Below are 18,886 nucleotides of genomic sequence, written 5' to 3'. Positions count from 1 at the left end.
GTTACATAATTTCTCTAATTGCGAAGGGAGCTATTATTTTCTCCTTAGGGATAAATCGACTGAAGAGTCTATAAACTCGGCAAGCAAGTCTGAAATTTTGAGGCATTGAAAGATATAGAATGACACCACGCGTCATTTTCAACTTTATCAAAATCATGGCCAATGAGAGGTTCTACCTGAGCATTGCACGCCGGTTGCAAGAGGCGTGGATATATAGCCCTGCAAGCCACTTATGCTGTTGTCTCTCCACTAGGTTAGGAAAATATAATTCCTCGAAATGGCATGCGAGTCTTCCTCGGCTTGTTCGTGTTGAAGTGGAAGAGATGAGATGCTCGAAGGCAAATGCAATCATATCTTGAGACTGGGTGAGGTCGGGAATACCAGATAAATGGGAAACTTCCATCTATAAAAATAATTTCTTTGATTAAAATTTCTTCATTAAAGAAGCTTACGGAATGAAAATACATTATGAAAATGCTGTTTCTGAATTCTTATTACCAATTTTAGATAAGAATTTAATTATCTTTATTAGCTTTCAATTCCGCTCTGATACCTGTGAGATCCCAGTCTCCACCGCGCAACGGATTCGGGGTACTAGCAGCGGAAGTAGCACATCTTGCGCGGGTAGGAGTCTCACACTCGGGGCCTCGCCCACGGATATCCGGACAAGAGACTAATCCGTCGGTTTTGTCCAAAATCGAAACCAGAAAAACTTCCTTTGCCCGGAAAGCACGGGCGATTCCACCAGGATAACTCTTTACTCTAACGTAGTCAAGATCATTACTGATCAAACTGATCCGACTGCACCTCTAACGGTACTTGGTCAGATCAAGGAAGAAACTTGCACTTGGATCATTGGGATCAATGTTTTTTTCCCCATCAAGAGGCACAGCCGTTGATTCCTATCCATAGAACAATTACTATCTGAGATTTACTTCATCTATCGTAATAATAGAATTTAAATCTCGATTTACGGATCCATCAATCCAGCCTAACCTCATCCAGTCCCATGGGTTAGCCAACCGCCCAACCACTGTAGTGATGGGATCCAATTAAGAATTTGGTTAGGTTTTGTCCCGGGTACCAAGGAAAAGAGTTCCAAAGCCCCCTAGCCGGAAGTTCATGCAACATAAAACTAGTCACACCACTTACACACCCAATATGAAATTGCCTTTTTCTTAGCATCAGCTAACTTTAAAACAATCCTTTAATGAAAACATTATGTCACTGATGACAATCCTCATAGTCTCTGGTTGAATCCTTATTTCTAGTCATTCATTCATCGGTATACTTATGGCATCATTGGCAACCAGAACGCTCACCACCTGTTCACTCAGGGGCCTTTTCCATAGTTCCTAGCTCATAGTAACCGGCAATATATTTATATAATAGAATGGAATCTCCGTGGAAGATCAGCAAGATCGACCCACAGATCCATATAAAAGAGCCATGGACTCATCCGTTTGAGGACTAGCAAGGTCAATCAACCAGATCCATGCCCGGTTTCAGAAAACAATTCTTATTCTTTATTCCAATATCTTCCACGACGCACATGTGGGTATCTTCGGCGACCCAGAGCCCGAGCACCGTATGGTCAGCACTCTCTAGGATCCTTCGTAGGTGACCTAGCGCTTCACTCATAGGCCGCTTCCTTGGTCCCTAATCCACCGTACCGAAAGCTCACCATTTAAATCGAACCGAGGCTGGTCAAGACCTCGGCCGACCTTGCTACGCGAGACATCCTCCATTGACTCTCCGTCAGCAGTTGCAACTTTATCAGTTAGGTCTCCTTGACCTTAATCTACAAGACGGTCAAAATGCTTCCCCAGCATTCTTGACATAAAACATTCATTTACAAACAGTTCACAAAATACAGTTTCTATATCGAACTCTCGTCTTTCCATTTTATCCTCCTTAGTCCACATTACTTATTCCACATCCCATTCATATATATTCATCATCATCCATTCACTCATATCGACAACACATTATTTTCCATACACATTCACATTCATTATTCTACATACACATCCATGCATACATCCATTTTCACATCCTCATTCATACATCCACTTCCACATACATACATCCACATCCATATCTACATCCATACATCCACATCCACATCCACATTCACATTCACATCCATACATCCACATCTACATGCATACAGCCATTTTCACATCCTCATTCATACATCCACATCCACATACATACATACATCCACATCCACATTCATATCCATACATATATCCACATCCACATTCACATTCATACATACACATCCACATCCACATTCACATTCATACATACATATCCATATCTACATCCATACATCCATATTACATCCATTCTCACCCTACACATTCCATATGCATCTTATCATATCTCATACACCTCTTATCACATCTTATCACTTTCCATACGCATCTTATCACATTTTATATCTTTTTATAGAATACAAGAGAATTCTTATATTTGATATAAGATTTCTCTACATTTTTATTTATGCATAAATTCCATTTAAGGAGACTAACACTTTCGAATTAAAAATCAATCTTTTATGCATCTTCCTATGCATAATTTCATTTTAAATGAAAATGACACTTTTGAATTAAAATTCAATCTTTTATGTATCTTCCTATGCATAAATTCAATTTGGATAAGAATTGATATTTTTGAATTAAAAATCCATCTTTTATGCATCTTCCTATGCATAAATTCAATTTGGATGAGAATAACGCTTTTGAATTGAAATCTTATTCTTTTATGCATAGATTCAATTTAGATGAGAATGACACTTTGAATTAAAAATCAAACTTTTATGCATCTTCTTATGCATAAATTCAATTTGGTAGGAATTACACTTTTAGAATAAAAGAATTTCTCTTATGCATCTAAGTTATGCATAAAATCCATTTATGATGAAAATCACACTTTTAGTATAAAAAGAATATCTTTTATGCATACCTCTATGCATGAAATCCAATATGATAAAAGTAACACTTTTACAATAAAATAATAAACTTTTATGCATACCTCTATGCATGAAATTCAAATATGATAAAAGTAACACTTTTATAATAAAATAATCATCTTTTATGCATACCTCTATGCATGAAATTCAAATATGATAAAAGTAACACTTTTATAATAAAACAATCATCTTTTATGCATACCTCTATGCATGAAATTCAAATATGATAAAAGTAACACTTTTATAATAAAACAATCATCTTTTATGCATACCTCTATGCATGAAATTCAAATATGATAAAAGTAACACTTTTATAATAAAACAATCATCTTTTATGCATATCTCTATGCATGAAATTCAAATATGATAAAAGTAACACTTTTATAATAAAACAATCATCTTTTATGCATACCTCTATGCATGAAATTCAAATATGATAAAAGTCACACTTTTATAATAAAATAATCAACTTTTATGCATACCTTTAGGCATGAAATTCAATTATGATAAAAGTCACACTTTTATAATAAAATAATCATCTTTTATGCATACTTCTATGCATGAAATTCAAATATGATAAAAGTAACACTTTTATAATAAAATAATCATCTTTTATGCATACCTCTACACATGAAATTCAAATATGATAAAAGTAACACTTTTATATTAAAATAATAATCTTTTATGCATACCTCTATGCATGAATTCTAATTATTATAAAATTAACACTTTTATGTTAAAATAATAATCTTTTATGCATACCTCTATGCATGAAAATCAATTATGCATAATATAAAAATCAATTTCTCTAGGATTACAATGAATATCTTTCAATTAATCTAGGATGATAATTCCTAGAATATGGTAGGAAGTCCTCTTTTTATGCTTTGAATGGAATTATTTTATGCGTAATTTTTATAAAAATTTTGCCATAGCTCCGCTGCTATGTGACTAATAAATCTCAAATTTTTTTTAAGGGATAAAGCTTATCATTAAGAAAATAATTAGAATGGTCTCTAATTGGATCATTAATCCATAAATGGATTGAATCATCAATATACATAAACTAAAAGCATAGAAAAAAGCCATTAATTTGGCCTCAAGCATAGCTTAATCTTGGATTAAGGAAAAGCTTTATGAAAAGCTTCATTTGGATTGAGAATGGGTCATGAGTATGACCATTTCTTGAGTGAGAGAGAGAAATTACATAAAAACCATTAGAATTAAGCATAAATGAAAATTTATGTAATTCTTAACTATCATTAATAAATTAACTTCAATAGCATTCATCAAATTATGTAACTCTTCACTAACATTCATCAATTAACTTCAATAGCATTCAAAAACCATTCCAATTAAGTTTCTCAAGCTTGAGAGGGTTGAGAAGAGAGAAAACATTGAGAATTTATAGAAAATGATCAAAATTCACTAATTACCTTACAATTTGCTTGATTCTTTATTCATGGTAGAGGTCCCCAACCAATCAATTGGTTAAGTATGTTGATGGAGCCACCAATGGGGATTGAAGAAAGAGGGAAGCTCCAAAAACTAGTGAATTATTAATGAATTCACAGTTCTTGGCTTAGGTGGAGTAGAGTAACGATGCATAAACACTATATATTTTTCAACAAGGGGGAGGCTTATATTTATAGGAAAAATTGAGCTCCTAACCAAACAAAGTGATTCTAGAATTTTCTAAATCAGTTTGGTCAATATTTGACCATTTTTAGGTCAGTTAAGCTAGCTTTTTGGAACTAGACTTGAATGAGGAGAGATGAAATATCTCAATTTTTATGAGTTTAAAACTCATTCAAGCATGTGAAATATGCACCTCCTTTAAAGAACTCCCCTTCCTTACATATGTGTCAAAATGGAATCATTATATCCAAAATATCTTATATTTTTAATATTGCTCATAGTTTTTTACTAATAAATCTTGTACATTTTCAACTCTTCATCTTATGTGAAATATGCACCTCCTTTAAAGAACTCCCCTTCCTTACATATGTGTCAAAATGGAATCATTATACCCAAAATATCTCATATTTTTAATATTGCTCATAGTTTTTTACTAATAAACCTTGTACATTTTCAACTCTTCATCTTATGTGAGCATTTACTCATTTTTGGATACCCAAAATATCTCATATTTTTAATATTGCTCAGTTTTTTACTAATAAACCTTGTACATTTTCAACTCTTCATCTTATGTGAGCATTTACTCATTTTTGGTTATCTTCTTTTACAAATTGGCTTTATCTTCTCCCTACACATGGATTGATGCTATTGGCCCATAGGAACCTTAATTGGACCATAATCCAAAAATTTTTGAAAATCTAGACCCTTAGGCTAAGGTCCTTTATACCCATTTCCAATTAATTCCAATTGCACATTGGAAAGTTCTTTTTGAATTTCTGTTTCAGGGGAACTTATTTTAATAAGATGAGATAATTTTCTATCCAAAAATATTAAAAATCTGAATATTCTCTCTCTAGGTTAAACGGTTAGAAACAAGTCTTTTATAATTCTGAAGAGGGATTGATTACAGGGGAAGATGCTGGACATTTTGAGAGGCTGGGGAGGAATCTTACATCTTACATCTAGGGCAGCATCCACTTATGAAATTCCTCTGAACCAGTTTAGAACCAATGGGCAAAGCTATCATACACACTCTCCACAAAAATATCTAAGATTTAGTACGTATTTCCATCTACCATATTTCCTTCCACTTCCTTCTCCAATAGCTAGAGCTCCAACTCACTTTCTAGACTCTATTACAGTAGATGACATTGTCCTCACTTATTCTCAAAGCATTATATAGGACTTTGGTTGTGCCTCTGTAGTATAGCTTAGATCCATTAAACCAAGACCAATCCCTAATCCAACAAGATTCATCCACTATTACAGGTGGGTTGATTATCAATGCTTTTTTCGATGGTTTTGAACATAGAGAAAATCCTTAAAAGCGTTGATATATGCGTCGAAAAAAGCATTGATATCATACTGTCGATATATTAGTCGCAATAACCATTCATAAAAGCATTGAAATAAACGTAAAAAATAAATGTATTTTTTGATGCCTATTTTGATGATTATTTCGACGCAGGTTTCGACGAAATATAACGACACAATTTAAGACGCTCTAAATGACGCTTTTTTGATGCATATTTTGACTTGATTTTCGATGCTTATATCGATGGATGTAGCTTTTATTTTATTTTTTAATAATGGTACACCTAGGTGTAGTCCTGCAATAGTTGGGTGTACCTATATACCATTGTTACAAATTACATCCATATTCTGTACTCAAAAGTTATGAAACAACAATTTCTATTAAATAACAAAAGTTACATAGCTCATAATGGAGCCGACAAAAAGTACACAAAAGAGGCATAGGCTTGACAAAAATAATTACGCCACTAAGGCATAGAGCTCCTAATCATCAGTGTTATCCTCAGGGTTTGGCACTGGTCCCTGTGCAAAAGAGTCTTCAAGGGACAAAAACTTAGAAATGACAAGTGAGAAAAAAACTAATTGATGAGTGAAAAATGTAGAGGTTTACCATGTTCACCACATCCGTCCAATTTATGTTCTTGCCCTCTCTCTCAAGTTTCTTGAGGCAAACATATGTCCCATGCACTAGGGCATACCTTTCCTCTGCATCACTCACAACATGACCAACCACTAGGCAACTCAAAGCATGAAGCATGAAGCATGAGTACTTATTTTTAAAAAAATAAATGCGCATTATGCCCCAAAACAGTGAGTGATATGTGTATGAACACTTACAAACTAGGTGTGGAAAGTATCCCAACACCCGCTTCCAAGATGGGAGCTCCCTATGCTCTCCATGCACCTCACTACGGCCTGCTCCTGCTCCTTGTATCTTTGGGGATTTGCATGATGCTTTCTACACTCCTCTTCCCAAATCTCTTGTGAGCAATTCCAAGGCTTTTGTCCCCCTGACTTTACCTTGTGTGTGATGTCGCTGCGCCAGTGCTTCATCCTTCACCATGTGATCTTTTATCCATCTAGGATGGACCTCTTCACTACCTGCTTTGCTGGAAAAACCTAACTTTAGACTTGATTTATGACTCATTCCTTCTTGCCCTTATCAAGTTTATGCCATGTAGTCATGTAGTCGTAAGCAAAGGCTACATGGCATAACTCGCGGATTCGAGACTTCATCTCATTTGCCAATGTCATCTAAGACCAAATTTCCATCCACTACTTGACAGCGAGAATGAGCTAGATCGGGGGTAGCCAGATTTGGGTCGAAGCGGCGAGATGAATGCGAGTGTGGTGTCCCCTCAGAATTGGCAGTGGGTGGACACTCTATGCATTGATGGGAAGAAGCATTCGTGGAATCACCACCATGGCAACAACCCAAAGAACGATCTCGTCTATGACGACTAGTAGTCGAGCGAGCCATGGGTGGGGTTTGTGTGATGTGTTGTGGAGTATCCGAGGGTGTGGCATGTGTAGTGGTGGGCTATGATGTTTGTGCAGAAGTGCCAGTGTCTCCCCCAAAGTAGGATTGCCTTTGCTCACGGCTCATCTGCAACATGAAATGGTGAAATTTATCTCAGGACATTGTCTGTGGTGTAGGGAAGGTGGAGAGGTTGGGGCTATATGCGGGTGTGTCTCTAGGTGTACGATCCGTGATCTACACAAAAAAAAACAAGAAGAATGCTTAAACAAAAAACACAACATGTAGCATAAGGGCTGATGTGTAACCCTATGCATAAGGTCTTATGCATAAGCCTATTTCATAAGGTCTTATGCATAATCCTATATGCATAAAGGCTATGCATAAGGGCTATGCATAAGCCTATACACATAAGGACTATGCATAAGCCTATATGCATAAAGGTTTATCCATAAGGGCTATACATAAGACTATTGCATAACCCTATGCATAAGCCTTATGTGAGTAAGCCTATTCATAAGGGCTATGCATAACCCTATGCATAAGGGCTATGCATAACCCTTATGCGTAGGCTTATTGCATAATCTAGCTGCGTAAGCCTATGCATAGGGGCTATGCATAACCCTATGCATAAGGGCTATGCATAACTTTTATGCATAGGGGCTATGCATAACCTAACCCTAATCCCCGGCACCCAAGGGTGCAAAAACACAAAGAGAAGAAGCCTATACAAAAAATAAAAAAAGAGGGCTTACCTCTTCTTTGAGAAGACGTATGAGTCCCATACTCTAAACGCATAGCTCGAGGCTTGAATAAATCTAACAAAATATAAGAAGCATAAGTCTAAATACTAAATCCTAAGCCTTTACATAAACCCTAAACCCTATTGCATAAGGGCTATGCATAACTCCATGCATAACTTTTATGCGTAAGCCTATGCATAAGCCTATATGCATAAATGCTATGCATAGGGCTATGCATAGGGCTATGCATAAGGTTATACATAAGGGCTATGCATAAGCCTATTAACCTAACCCTAATTCCTAGCACCCAAGGGTGCAAAAACACAAAGAGAAGAAGCATATACAAAAAATGAAAAAATAGAGCTTACCTCTTCTTCGAGAAGCCATATGAGTCCCATAGCCTAAACGCTTTTGATAGTTCCAGGTTTTAATAAACCTAGGAAAAGAGAAGATGCATAAGCCTAAAAATTAAACCCTAAGCCTATACATAAAGCCTAAAACTTATTGCATAAAGGGCTATGCATAAGGGCTATTGCCTAAGCCTATATTTTTAACTCTCTAAAATTAATTAGAAGTTCACCAATAGTAGTTAAATCGTTCTAATGTAAACATTTTCTACTTTATCAAAGAGAAACATCATGAAAAACTTGATTTTATCCATTAATCATTCATCTAGGATAAAGAATGGTTGGATTTACTACAAAAGAGAGGGGAATGCCGTTTTTCAATGAGGCATAACATCATATTCAATTTAGAGAAGACAAAAAAATATAAAAAACCATAAAATGAATAGAAAAGAGAAGGAGGTTGCATAGAAGCTGCCCAAGAGAGTTGCAAATGGAGTTTTGCAACATGGAGAGCTTGCTCATCATCAAGGAAGCTGAAAATGGAGATTTCAACATTATGAAGGCTATGGAGTCTTCATCATTGTCAAGGAGAAGCTGCCAAGAGAAGATATGCTACTGATTATGCCTCAAGAAGGTTGGTTTTGTGAAGTTTTACCTCAAAGTTTTGTGTTTGAGCATGGAAGAATGCTCATTTTTTGATAAGGGTTGCTTGATGGGATGGAAGAATCCCAAGGTTCTTTGCTTCCAAGCGAAGAGTGGAGGAGGTGCATGCTTGTCAAGTGATGGCAAGCTGTGATGGGCTGACTTGTAGCTCATAATGGAGCATGCTTGAAGGGCATTGCTCATGGAGTTTGCTCATGAAAGATGAGCTGGTTGTGGATGCTATTGGAGCATTCATTTTCTGGTTATGCACCTATGTTGTCATGTGGGAAACTTGTGAAGAGGCACCCTTGAATGGTTGCATGAAAAGGAAGAGCATGCAGATTTGAGAGCTCAATAGTAAGCTCATGGAAGCCATTTTGGATGGCTTGTCTCACGGAGGTTCTTGAGGAGAGCTCTGTGAGAGAAGATCCCTCAACATGTAAAGGGACAAAAGAAGTACACTCCACTCCCAACAACAGAGGTATTGAAGCCATGATGGCTGGGGTGAAGAAGCTCATGGTATAGTCTACGAGGGGCCCTGAGAAAATCAGAGTGCACAGCATGGTTCAGCTTAGCAAGACATCAGCAGGTGACTAAGCAGATGGAGTTCAGCGAAGAAGAATGGGAATAGTCCTATACGAGTGCAGACATCACGGTCAACACAACTAGATAACTTTGAGTGCATCAGACAGATAGTGCTCACAGAAATTACGGCCGCCCTTAGAGGAGGAGACGTAGAACAATACTCTCACAGACGGGTGAAGTGGGAGAGAGCCCATGCACATTGTGGAGCCGAAGGTCCCATTAAAGGTCAAAGGAGATTTTGCACAGAACTTAGTGTGAGTAGAAGGAGACGAAGCGCAGCTAAAGCAAAAACAGTAGCAGTGAAGAGAGAAAGGAAGCAGGTACATTGAGAGGATGACGAAAGCTAGAATAGGAAAGAAATGGAGCATTGGATTTGAGCTCTAGGTATGGCGATGTAGAGAGTCGCAAGCAGCTCATGGAGAGAGAGGCTGATGAGCTATACAGCAACCGCGTGGAGAAGAAGACGGCCACGTGAATGCGGGTCCCAGGTCGTCAGAGAGCTAGCCATGCGCATTGCAGGTTTTATTTGGCATGTAGCAGATGTCCTCGTCGTGGCTTGTCATGCTATAAAGAAGGCACCTTTGGCTATTTACAATTTAAAGTTTGGCCTTTTTCACACTAGACCGCTAGACAAAAAAATTACAGTTTGCAAAAATATTAAGATTTCAATTAAATAAAGATTGGTTAAAAAGGAGCCTGCTACAAAATTACAAGCATGTCATCTCATCTAAAATTGTTATAATGTCTTCATTTTTTGCCCCTCTTGTGACATTTATTTCATGTTGATCTCCATCTCCTTGTTGACTTGAAAGCTTGTCATTGCCTTCATCTCGATCCTAAGACTCTTGCCCCTCACGTGCATCAAAATAGAGACTATTTTTCCATATACTTAGTTCATCTTCAAGATCTTCCACATGCCTACTATGTGTTGACAGGGCTATGCACCTTGCTGCTGAAAATTCAAGGTCCCCCGTTTGCCATGATTCTGAGACCATGTTTGTCCCCTCCTTATGCTTCACAATCTGTAAAAATATAAAAAGTGGCACAATAACCAGAAAGTGTAAGGGTTAATTCTAGACATGTAGTGGAATCAGATATACCTTTCTTCTCATCAACTTGAAACTTGACTCTTCCACATTGTCAAAGCCCATGATGCTAAAGTGTTGACGTAGGTCTGCTAGGCTCTAATGCTTGCTTGCTGCCACTCGCTCAATCCATCCATTTTGCATCATCACAGCTACCTCAATAGGCATAATTTCTTCTTCTAAGGCTTGAAGTGGGATCCATGTCCTGTGCTTTTGCATCCATCTTTGGTAGTGCAGATGCGTGTACAAAATAGAGCGTGCCTTCAAGAACTTGAAAGACACTGTAGAATCTACTACATTGCACTTGTACACATCACCTTGATGTGACCCCTCATTAACCTCCCAACCCTCTCCTAGTAATCCTTGAATGAGGTTACACCGTACCTCCTTACAAATATACATTGTTTTTGTTTGGTGCATTGGCATGGAATTGAACATGTGCACAAAAACATGTAAAGGACAGAACCAATTTAGCCCTACTAACCTAGATGCCTTTGAAAACTTGAGTGATGTCTTGATATCACTTACCATCTTAAACTTTAAGCATAAGATGGTCCAAGCATCAGGTTTGGGCCATTCGAGATTGTTAAGAGGGGGGTTGAGGATCTCTTCTAGCTTGCCAAATAAACCTGGTTTTTTATCTACAAAATATGAGTGAGAAAAGAAAAAGATATTGTTTTGTACAAGATCACTTGGGCTTTGAGATACAAACATTGCCTCTCCAATGGATGCATGCATAGCATAGAAAACTCCAGTGAGGCTTTGGAGTGGTTGTGCCTCAACATAATTAGAGGGGAAAATATCTGCAGAGAGACATAAGAAAATGGAGAATCATAAGAAAATTTGAAACAAAAAATCCAATATTAGCATGTTGTTAAAGCTGTGTTTATGTTTATGTTACACTCACAATTTGAAGGAAACCTTGGTCATTGGCCTTGGATGTACAGGTCTCCAAGGGTATACACATGTTGCACTATGGCAACCAGTCCTTCCTTCTTAGTATGCTTGAAGCCTTGTAGCCGCTCCTTCCAATGATGTAGCATATTCTCAAGTTGATGCACTCGATGTGGTCCCTTAGAGCTTGGCTGCATGTAGACCCAAGCCCTGAATCTTGTTGGAGCCCAAACTCCATGCTCATCTCTTGTGTTATGCAGCACAAGCTCTTCCACCTTCTCCCTAGGTCTTCTCACATTACTGGAAGAGGCCATGGTGGTAAGAAAAGAGAAGAAGGGAAAAGAAAAGCTTGTTTTACAATAGAGGAGTGGAGAGGAGAGAAAGTTCAGGGTTTTCAGTGTAGCAACGGAAAGCTTAAAAGAGGGTTAGAGTTTGAGAATAGGCTTCCTGAACCTAGAGTAGGCTAAAGAGGGATAGAGTTTCTACAGAAATTGAGAGGAAGGGAGCTTTGAGAGAGAGAGAGAGAGAGAGATGGAGATTGAGAGGGAGGGAGCTTGAGAAAAGGAGGGAGAGCTTGAGAGGGATGGAGTTTCTACAGCAATGGAGAGCTTAGAAAAGGAAGAAAGAGGGAGAGGGAGCCTGAGACTGAGGGAGCTTGACAAGGAGGGAGAGCTTGAGAGGTATAGAGTTTCTGCAGCAATGGAGATCTTAGAAGAGGAAGAAAGAGGTCCAAAATGAGATTTCCAAACCTAGAGTATGTTGGGGGGAAGTTTGAGAGGGAAAATGGGAAAAAATTAAAAATTTTCAATTTTTAGGGTTTTTAATTTGCGCGATTCTAGGTGGGGGGACCTCTAAGTTTGGGCTCAAGAGGTAGGGGGACAAGAGTAGTAATTAGGCCCCATTAGCAAACCAAAGCCTAGGCCCCCTAGGGTCAAAGAAGTAAAAAATGTGCACCCAGCCCTCTTCCTATTGGTCCATTCCTAATCAAAAGTTAATCCAAGAGGCCTCTTTGGGTCCAAAAAATTCCTAATGACAGTACTTCGTGATGTCCAGTCATTCAAGGTCATGAAATGCATTTGGATTTTCAAGTTATGCATATTACTCGAGTGTATGTTACTCTAGGCCGTGAATGGTTATGTAACATTGGTCCATCTTTGTCTAGAAGTTATTTGCATAATTCTTTAGAGTTTGAAGTAGATGGTAAGGAAGTGCGCTTGCAAGGTGAACATGATGTACCCTCCTCGACTCTTATATGCTCTATGGAACTCAATCGCCTTGTACAAGCTAATGAAGTAGAAAACATCTTTTTGTGCTACATGAGTCTTGATGATGTCATTTCCTTTTTTGCATGTGAAAACATAAGTGGTTTGAGTGAGCATAGTGTTTACATGACTTCTTTTTAATCAAAGCATGTTAACAATAAAAAATTGAATGAATCCTTAAAGCAATTGTTACAATAATTTAAAAATGTGTTTCCAAATGAATTATCGAAAGGATTACCCCCTGTTTGTGATGTTGAGCATCCATTTGATACCTGGCTCAAAGCCAGTAAGTAAGCCTCCTTATCGGCTTAGTTTTAAGGAACCAGACGAAGTAGAATGACAGCTAAAGGAATACCAATGGATTCAATCAACTACATGCTTCGCCTTGGGCTTCACCAATTCTATGGTGAAGAAAAAAGATTGGACTATGCGATTTTGTGTAGACTATCATTGTTTGAATCAAATCATGATTAAGAATAAGTACCCTTTTTTGCCACAAATAGATGAGTTATTCGATCAACTCCAAGGGGTAAAGTACTTTACAAAAATCGATTTACAATCCTGATATCATCAAGTGAGAATTCAGGAAGCAGATATCCAAAATACTACTTTTTGAACTAAGTTTGGTCACTATCTGTTTTTAGTCACACCCTTTGGTTTGACTAATGCTCTCGATCAACTCTTTGTGGTAGAGACCGATGTTAGTAATGATGCAGTAGGTGCAGTTCTCTTACAAGGAGGAAAACCTATTGCATTTGAAAGTAAAAAGTTGGATAGAGCTCAAAAAAATTATTCAACTTATGAAAGGGAGTTATATGCTATTATTCATGCCTTAAAGAAGTGGAGGCATTATTTATATGGTGTTAGATTTGAGACAATCTTTGATCATGAGAGTATCAAATGGCTATCTAGTCAAAAAGAGTTGAAAGGATAGAAATGTCGTTGGGGTAGAGTTGCTCCAAGAGTTTGACTTTCAACTGAGATATAGAAAAGGACATTACAATGTGGTAGCCAATTGAGGAGCTTGGTGATGAGGCAGTTTATGCCTTTCCTCCTACCATACCCTCTCTCACGAGGAGTGGCCTCACGCCCAATATACTCAAACTACAAGATACACAAAGAAAGATATTAATACATGTTATTATGCAATGAAAAAGAACTTAGCATACAAGTTGAAAATACTTACAGAATCCTCCTTAAAGCTTGCCCAACCGCCACTGCCAAGGTGAGAACTGGAGCCTACCTTTAAGTGCACTTTCACCACATCAAGTTGATGCTTCCATTTTTCGGGCTCGTGTCTAAACTCCTTCTTGATAATCTTCCACTTTTCTTTGTCTAGCCAATCCGGCTTCCCTTTCCCTACCTTGGAGAGTGGAGAGAGAGAGGAAGCAAAAATCTATAAAACCATAGCCATAAAAAGCTTAGCAAAAATCTAGAGTGCAGAGAGGAGGTAGAGAAGAGTGAGATGCCAAGGAAAGTAGAAAAAGAGGGAGAGACTCTTACCTTTGGAGAGTGGAAAGAGAAGTGGGAGAAAGCAAAAACATTCAAAACCATACACAAAAAGAGATTAGCAAAACCAAAAAGAGATTAGAGTGTAGAGAGAGGTAGAGAGGGAGAGAATCTTACCTTTGGGTAGTGGAAACATAAAAAAACACCAAACCTACAAAACATAAAAAACAAGGACATATGCCCAAAAACATCAGTACCTGCAAAGATAAATGAAGGTAGAGAAGGTTGGAGAGAGAGAGAAGGAGAGGGAGAGACAAAGAGAAAGGGAGGGGGAGGGGGGAGAGAGAGAGAGAGAGAGAGAGAGAGAGAAGGGGGGGGAGGAGAAGAGTGGCTTACCACACAACAATCATTTGAAAGAAAACTATACCACACACGTTATACCGCCATGGGTTTTTCAAATTTCTAGAGTTGGTAGGTCAGTATTAGAGTCGGAATTAGCCTTGGGTAATGTCTGTGAGCAGAGTCAGTATTACCGACCCTAATACCGATGTAAATACTGACTCATATATCGACCCTAATACCGATGCCTGAAAATTTCACATAATGTAACTGACTTGGTACAAGTCATGGTACATATTGACATGACATTTCAAGTGAAAACACTTTGAACATCAAATCTCTCTCTCTCTATCTCTCCCTTTGGCCCTTTTACACTCACTCTTCAAATTCATCATGTGCCCACATCTCCTCATCATCTAGCGAAGAGCGTCGGGTTGGGTGTGATGCCTGTCTTTCTTAAAGAATCCTTTACCCTTATGAATGCAAGTGGATCATGAGAAGGTAGCGAGACGAATGACATTGCGACATGTTCGAGATCATGGACAATTTGATCTAGTGTGCTCATAGATCAAATAGTGGAGCGACATAACTCATCTGTGAGTTTTTCATAAATATGTGTGTTTTTGTGTGTTTATGCACGCGTGTGTGTGTGGATGTATGTGCGTGTGTGTGTGCGTGTGTTTATGTGTGTATGTACATGTGTGTTTGTGCATGTCTATTCGTGTTTATGCGTGTGTTTATGTTCATGCTATACTGTGCGTGTGTGTTTGTGCTTAAGACTCAATTTTACTTTTATAGGAGTCTGGAGTACAACAACTTATGGCCTACAACTCTTTGATGGGACTCTTTGATGATATTCTATATATTTGATGATAGGACTCTTTTATGCCTATGTGTATGTGGACAATGCACGACTTTCTTGGCTATGGAGAGTGCTCACGTAATGTATGTTTTCTTAATACAAATACATATGTCAGGTCATCACCAATTTGGGGACTTTCTTAATATGCAAAATTGCCCATCATGCTATATATCATTGAAAAGCTATCAAAGAGTAGATTCCAAATTTCCAAACTCCGCTCACTTCTGAGTTGATTTGCAAAAATTTCACCATGACCCCATTTTTTTAGAGAGAGGAGGTATGAAAATCCTTAAGGAGCAAAAATGAGGGTCCAAATTTTGCCTAATGTAAGGATGTCTCTAATATTGGGCCTAAATGGCTTACTATTGACATGTTGTTGGTTTAAGTCATAGATACACCCCTCCATAATGTGTCGCAACAACAACAACAGAAGATTTATGGTTCTTAGTCCTGGATACATTGAATTTGTAAAAGCATTGCTTGAAAGATTTAATGTCGGGATTTGGTCAACAGCAGAAGAACACAATGTTCTTGAGATGATAGAAAAATTGTAACTCTATTCAAAGGAGTGCCTCCCATTATTTGTGATACGGAGTCAAGAAGGTTGCTACACGTTGTGAAGGGAGGCGGAGAGACACGGAACACCTCTATAGCAATGCCTTTCCACAGTTCGGAGTACACACCAACATCAAGAAAAAGGGGCACCAGTCAACTACTCAGTGAGCTGACACAACATTTAACATCTCAAGCATGAAACTTTGTCTCTTCCCTCATTCAATTTTCTAAGCAACTGGGGGAAGCCTACATACATTTGATCAAGACATGCAAGGGGAGATGGGCACATCAACATCTGCCACCCTTTACTCAATTGATTCATATGCATATAGGGGTGCACCCTTATTATGAAATAGGCTCACAGCCATAAGCAAAATGATCACCACAGAGAAATGGTGAGGGAACCACTTGACATAAACAAGGTTACATTCCATCAAGTATGAGCTTTCTGCAAAACTTCAGTTTCTCAAGAAAAGACAACATCAGTAAGGAACTTCAATTCTCCCAACCTGGCAAGCAGTGTGTGACTAGGAGACACAATCACTTTATGGTCTTTACTCTGTCTGTTGAAGAAGCGTACCACCATACATACATATTCTCTCAAGCAAAACCAGAGGGCTGTCTTTCTCATACACATGAGCTTTCCACAAAATCAGAGAGCTGATTATCATATACATGGGTTTTCCAAAGCCACCGATTGGTGATTCTCATATATATATGAGTTATTTCACAAAAAAGAGAACAAAAAAAAACTGGCCAGCCGTCACTTACATGTAAGGGCTGTCATCATGATAGAGAGCCGCATTCTTTATGCGTGGCACCTTCTCCTCATTCATACAGGTTGTGTTGCAGCTTCTCCTCCCCTCCTACACACAAATATACAGAGTACTGCGCAGCCTCTCTTATATGCATGTCTGCGCTTCTCCTTGAGAGCTTCTCCCCACAAATAAATGAACACTTCCTCACACCCAAACTGGGCACCGTGGGCTGTCTGAGAGTGCTAGAAGACTGCGCCTTCCTACACAAGGCTACGTTTCTCCTCTTATACACACATGGCTGCGCATCTCTCTGAGAGCATTAGAGCAGCGAGCTCTCCCACACAACTGAAACTACAGCTACGCAGGCTATCTGAGAGCATCAGAGAATCGAGCTCTCACTATCACACACTCTCTGAAAACTACAGCTACGCTTTCTCCTCTCTACACACCTGGGCTGCGCAGCTCTCTGAGAGCCTTAGAGCAACGAGCTCTCCCACACACTCTTATACACATGGCTGCGCTGCCCGTTCAACCAAAAAAAACATTATATTATTCATAATACTCCAAGGCATGTCAGGTTGCCAGAGAGCTCACCCCCACCTCCACGCGGCGCTCCTTTGAAAATTGAGGCTAGTTGAAGAATCCTTTGAAGCAATCCAAGGCCAGTGATGCACATCTTTTTGTATACTTGGCCATATGTAACCCTCCTGTAAGATTTTGTGCAATGTGATTTTAAATGCAAAGTGGCCACCGCATGCTCCTTCATGATTCTCCTCAAGCACTCTGTACAGCTCTTCCTTCCATGGTACACGCCTTAACACCAAGTCAGCCCCTTGCATGTATAAGGTGTCACCAATGAGCTTGTATTTGCAAGCTCTGCGTACAAACCCATATTTCTTTGCCTTCTCAATGTCCTTGGGAATGACTCCTGTCAACAAAAACTCTTCTTCCAGTGTCAGACTTTCACAACCCCGATAAAGTGGCAGATCTGCTTTTAACACATATAGCTCGCCAATCATTCCCTGTGCTGCTTCATGTGCTTCTGTATTAAGAGAACGCTCCACATGCCGAATGCCCCATGCTTCAAACTCCTTCAACAAGCTCTTGATCTTGAAACACTTGTTCCTCAATGCAGGGTTTTTGCTCTTCCATACTCCTAGTATTTGCTTTACCACCAGTAGAGAATCACCTCTTATGCATAGTCTCTTTACACCATGCTTAATGCAAATGTTTAGCCCTGCTTCCAATGTAGAATACTCTGCTTCATTGTTAGTATGAGCATCGACTTTGAATCCCTTTTTACAAATCAGCTTACCTTGCTGGTCATAAAGAGCTATACCACCAGAAGCTGCATCATGGCTCTTCCTGTATGAACCATCAAAGAACAAAACATGAGCATTGCTTACTTCTGCCACATTTTCTACCTTTCTAACACTTTCCTCTTTGACAAACAGAGGGTTTTCCTTATAAGTTAACAAGTCTGCCAAAGTAGCTCTGTTGCTTTCTTCCACCAAGAAAGAGAACTCGAACTCCTGTAATTCAATCACCCACTTTTTCACTGCCTTAGACATGTTTACACCATTGATGAGCTGAGGCAAGAATGTGTAGCTAGTTAGGAATACAAATGGCTTTGTCAAAAGATATTGGCGAAACCGTCGGCAAGCAAACACCACACTTACCATTACCAACTCTATTTCTGACAGCCCCCTCTCTGCTACTGACTTTACCCTACTAGCACAATAGACGGGGTGCATATATTGGCTCCCCTTCCCTTTTTGCAGCAACATAGCACCAATAGCAGCCTCTCCTACTGAAGGATTCACATAAAAAACCTGTTCCCAATTTGGAGCCTGCACCGCTGTCATCTCCCCTAAGACTTCTTTGACTCTCCGAAACTCCTCTTCACACTTGTCATCCCATTGCAAAGGATCGTGCTTTGCCACCTGTTGTAATGGATAT

This window comes from Cibotium barometz, chromosome 45 (genome assembly GCF_041138505.1).
Source record: "Cibotium barometz isolate CiBa-2024 chromosome 45, ASM4113850v1, whole genome shotgun sequence".
Lineage (NCBI taxonomy): Eukaryota > Viridiplantae > Streptophyta > Polypodiopsida > Cyatheales > Cibotiaceae > Cibotium > Cibotium barometz.
Note: the sequence above shows the minus strand (reverse complement) of the source record.